A 6000-nucleotide genomic window follows, 5' to 3' on the forward strand; every position below is an offset into this window, starting at 1 on the left:
TCCTGGAACCGAACCCTGTGAGCCAGTGGACAAACTGATAGCAGAGGGAAAGCAGTCCATACCAACGCAAGCGGATAGCTTCTAGCGAGAAATAATTCGAGATCTCCATATACAGTATATATATATATATATATATATATATATATATAGGGCTACATTTTAGGGCTGTGCATTTAATCGAAAATCCGGTTTCGATTTTGGCTTTAACGATTATGAAAAACCATTAATCGAGATAAAAGATTTTTGCATCATATACTGCCCGCTTTCCAGTTGTACACATGTTGCTCTGCAAAGCTCAGCTTTACGTGAAAATAATTGAAAGCATGTGCTGTAATGTAACGTTTGCTGCACGGGATTAATGTTTTTAAAAGTGAGAATGAGACCGCATGCTTCTGCCAGATTGGGCGGTTTTGAATTTATTTTTGCGGGTAAAAAATGAAATAGGCGGGTAGTGAAAATTTGGGCTGTTTTGCAATAGAGTGCCCGCCAGCCCCGGTCTGCCCTTATAAACCTGTTTTGATCTCTCAAAGAGATGCCATAGCCCCCGTTCTTCACATACATAAGCTTAGAACAGTGTAGAAACGCATGTGATCTCACTCCCCGACACGACATCTCAATCCCTCCACCCCATTCGTACACTGAGACGAGCAGAGCACACACATCTAAAGTCATCTTAACTTAATGGACAAATAGGTGTCAAAACGCTGTGTTTAGTGATTCTTCATATTAACCCTGATTTGTGTAATAAACAAACGAGTTGAGAACCAAAAGACACGTGAAAGAGAAACCATTAAAGTGACAGCGCGCAAGATTCCTGCTGCCGCCTGGTTTTATTATTAATCAAACAACAAAAGGAGAAAATCCTTCACTGCACTTGACTGAAGGACTTTTGTAGCTAAAGTGTTTTTCTGACAGTGAAGATGGTTAAAGCAGTTTGTTTCATATTTTTATTTTATTGTATTTATTTTTCTTTCCTTTGCAGGGAGGAAAATAACTGCATATATACAGCTAAAATCAGAATTATTAGCCCTCCTGAATTAGCGACCCCCCCATTTCTATTGGAAAGATTTTTTTTCAACACATTTCTAAACATAATAGTTTTAATAACTCATTTCTAATAACTGATTTATTTTATCTTTGCTATGATGACAGCACATAACATTTTACTACATATTTTTCAAAACGCAAGCATTCAGATTAAAGTGCGATTCAAAGGCTTAATTAGGGTAATTAGGCAAGTCATTTTATAACAGTAGTTTCTTCTGCAGACAATGAAAAATATATATTGCTTAAGGGGGCTAATAATATTAACCTTAAAATATGTTTCAAAAAATTTAAACCTGCTTTTATTCTAGCCAAAATAAAACAAATAAGACTTTCTCCAGTAGAAAAAAAATATTAGAGGAAATACTGTTAAAATTCCTAGCTCTGTTAAACATCACTTGGGAAATATGTATTTAAAAAACAGGAGGTCGAATAATTTTGACTTCAAGTTATAATCGTTTTGAATAATCGTGATTAAAATGATGACCAAAATAATCATGATTATGATTTTTCCCAAAATCGAGCAGCCCTAATCTGTTATATGTTAACTGTCATTTTCTGCAAATTGTGTTCTGTGAAATCCAGAAGAAATTTTAAGAGAATATATAGAACAAAACTAATATTATAATTACTCATCTTCAAACACATACCTGTAAACTTCACACTACAGGAAAACATTCAGGGAAACTGAGAATTTCCAAACATGAAAAGTGGTATTCTATATACAAATGTTGCTGGCAAAAATGCAAATAAATGAAATACCAATGAGGTTTGGAACATTGTGTTGCCCTGGCAACAATATACCGATCGTGCACATCATGATTCAACAGTTTGATGGAAGTGCTGTTGGATGATTTGTAAAATTCTCTGGAAATCTCATTTTGGCCTTGCCCAAACCCATGAGACCCTTTAACAGGAGGTGTTTACATTCCTCGGATGATGTTTGATGTTGGTTTTCTTCTTTTTAGGTTTCACGCTTTTTTCTTCTGTTGTTTTTCTGTGAAACACCCTGAGCAAAAATTTTAGTCCAAAACCTTTGTTTTAGCATTTTTTTCTGGCCTCCTTGGTATTTTCAAGATATTGTGTGGACTGTAAATTATTATTATTATTATTATTTTATTTTATTTCTTTTATTATTATTATTTTTTTATTATTATTATTATTTTTATTATTATTATTATAATTCAGGTTCATTTTATTAACTTTGTTTTAAATTATATTATCAAATCTACAAAATCCACATAAAGAATCTAAAACAGCTTTGAATATTAAACGTATAAGATGTTCATTAACTATATCACCACTGTATTGTAGTTTTATTATTATTATACATTTGTTTTTGATTTAAATGTAAATGTTTTAGTAATTGACATGAGGGTTTTCTGTTAATATACGGTTTGAATTTCATAATGATGCCTTGATCTTGAATTTTGATGTTAGACAAAGTGATTTGTATTGATATTTTTGTTGCTTGAAACAATATATCGTCTAGTTTGGTTGTATAAATTATGGTAAAAACCAGGTAATGAGCTGCCAATATATTTTTTGTTTACTTTTTGCAGATTTCTATTATTTATCAGCTTCTATTATTTTTATTTTTGTTCATTTAGTACAATATAGCAAGTTAAATATCAAGTGTTTGTTTGCATGAAAAAAGTTATTTGAAATAGCAAAATAAATTATGTTGTGAGCGCTTTTGCATATACACTTACCGGCCACTTTATTAGGTACACCTGACCAACTGCTCGTTAACGCAACTTTTTAGTCTGAGTATTTCAGAAACTGCTGATCTACTGGGATTTTCATGCACAACCATCTCTAGGGTTTACAGAGAAAAAGAAAAAAGATCCAGTGAGCGGCAGTTCTGTGGGCGCAAATGCCTTGTTGATGCCAGAGGTCAGAGGAGAATGGCCAGATTGGTTCGAGCTGATAGAAAGGCAACAGTAACTCAAATAACCACTCGTTAAACCGAGGTATGCAGAAGAGCATCTCTGAATGCACAACACGTCCAACCTTTAGGCAGATGGGCTACAGCAACAGACCACACCAGATGCCACTCCTGTCAGCAAAGAACAGGAAACTGAGGCTACAATTCACACAGGCTCACCAAAATTGGACAATAGAAGATTGGAAAAATGTTGCCTGGTCTGATGAGTCTCGATTTCTGCTGCGATTCGGATGGTAGGGTCAGAATTTGGCATCACCAACATGAAAGCATGGACCCATCCTGCCTTTTATCAGTGGTTCAGGCTGGTGGTGGTGATGTAATGGGGGATATTTTCTTGGCACACTTTGGGGCCTAAGGTGTTAGTACCAATTGACCATTGTGTCAACGCCACAGCCTACCTGAGTATTGTTGCTGACCATTTCATAAAGCGCAAATCATCTTAGACTGGTTTCTTGAACTTGACAATGAGTTCACTGTACTCAAATGGCCTCCACAGTCATCAGATCTCAATCCAATAGAGCACCTTTGGTATGTGGTGGAACGGGAGATATGCATCATGGATGTGCAGCTGACAAATCTGCAGCAACTGTGTGATGCTATCATGTCAATATGGACCAAAATCTCAGGAATATTTCCAGCACCTTGTTGAATCTATGCCACGGAGGATTACGGCAGTTCCAAAGACAAAAGGGCGTCCAACCTGGTACTAGTAAGGTGTACCTAATAAAGTGGCCAGTGAGTGTAAACTAAATAAAATACTAAAATATAGATTCTCTTCTGTAGATCATGGTTAAATATTTTAGTCGTAATTTTTGAGACTTGTTTTAACTATACTTTTGACCCTTCTGACTGCAGTATTTTTCCAGACGAAAAATGTGTTTCTACTGTGTGAAGCTGATATGATGTGAGCACTGGAATACTTCTGAGATGTAATCTTTTCCCAAAAACATCCACTGCATGAAGTAATCCAAGCAAAGTAGATTCAAGGACACCACATAGCACAGGCTCTTTCTTTCTTTCTTAGCACGTCTTCCTATCAGTCTGATGACCTTGAGCTGCTGTAATCACACATTTCACAATATGTTTACAATCACATTCAGCATTGGCACAGAATCATCATTGTGCGGCACCACAATACTACTTCTGTCTCTTAATAGAAACACACATTTATAGGTTATTAATAAGATAAGATTCATAAACATGTTGGCAGCAGCATAAGCAGATCATTGACAAACATATAATTATCTGATCAGCACTACGCTGAAAAAAATTAGTTATTTGATTTGCTCATTTTTTTAAGGTAAAAGATTGCAAACTACTTATATTGGCAGAATTTAAGCAAAAAAAGGTTAAGTTACTAAATTAAACATTATTCATTTTAATTTGTGTAAATTCAGCCCATATAAATTGTTTGCAACAATTTAGCATTTTTTCAGTGTAGAACACGCCCCTATAAATAATCAGATATGTCCTGCATTATCCCTCCACCACCCTATCTCTGCACTTTTCAGTGAATTTAATAAGTGGGGAGCTTTCTGAGTTTCTATACACTGCTCTCTCATTCTCTCTCCTGACAAGGGGAATAAGATGAAGAAGAGTCCTTCTGAGCTCAGAGCCCTCTAACTGGACAGCACACCAAATACGCCTATAAACCTTTGTCAATTATCTGTAAATGCAAACTTGTGAATTGCCTATTATTCTCTGGTATAGACTAATGATAGTTTATGACACAAGCTCTCCTTGTGTGTAGATACAGAGGAGAAAAAAGTAGTGTTGAAGCACATGCTTGGGCGATAGATTGTGGGAAGCACAGTTTGAGATTAATGATGATAAACCGTGGGAAATTTGCTCGCTCTTACGAAATATGCAGCAGGAAATGTGTGGGGCGGAAAACAGTTGATGCAAGAGTTTTTGAAACACAAATAGTTTTCTTTCTGTTTGTAAAAAGCAATAGTTCACCCAAAAATGGTAATTCTGTCATCATTTCATCAACTGCTTTAGAGTCTTCTGCTGAACTCAAAAGAAGATCTTTTGAAGAATGTTGGAAACTGTCTATGGAATTTTAAGGCTTTCAGTTTATAACATATTTCAAAATATCTTCCTTTGTGTTCAACATGAAAAAAATGGGTTTAATTTCAAAGGTAGATAGATTTATTTTTTTATTAATTAATTAATTTATTTTAGTGTCGGAAATATTTTAAACTTTACAGTTGCAGGTAGATGGTGATCTAAATTTTCCATTCATTTAAATAAATTTGATTTTGAGGAACTGCATTCTCAAATAGTTTAGATCGACATAAAAATAACAACTGAACAAATGACATACAGCTATACAAATATAACAATAGTCTTGTACAGTTACAGCGACGATCAATAAAAGGTTTCCCTATGTTTCCAGAGAAAAGCATTTTCTTTGCTTTACACATTCATTCATTCATTCATTTTCCCTCGGCTTAGTCCCTTTATTCATCAGGCGTCACTACAGTGAAATGAACCTCCATCTTATGTTTTACACAGCCCATGCCTTTCCAGCTGCAACCCAGTACTGGGAAACATCCATACACACTTGGTCACACACATACACTGCAGCCAATTTAGTTGACCTAATTCACCTATACCGCATGTCTTTGGACTGTGGGGGAAACCGGAGCACCTGGAGGAAACCCACACGAACATGGGGAGAACATGCAAACTCCACACAGAAATGCCAGCAACCGTCTTGCTGTGAGGCGACAGTGCTAACCACTGAGCCACTGTGTCGCCTGTTTTAGACATATTAGATATTTTTTAAAATAATAATAGACACTAAAATGCCAAAAGATTTGGGACGCCCCCCAATTAATTTAATTCAGGTTTTCAAATCATTTCTATAAACACAAGTGTATAAAATCATGCACCTAACCATGTAGACACTTCTACAAACATTTGTGAAAGATTGGGTCACTTCGAGGAGCTCAGTGAGAATTGCAACTATTTTTATTGTATTATAGTTGTATTAAAGTGGAAAC

This window comes from Danio aesculapii, chromosome 7 (assembly GCF_903798145.1).
Source record: "Danio aesculapii chromosome 7, fDanAes4.1, whole genome shotgun sequence".
Taxonomy (NCBI): domain Eukaryota; kingdom Metazoa; phylum Chordata; class Actinopteri; order Cypriniformes; family Danionidae; genus Danio; species Danio aesculapii.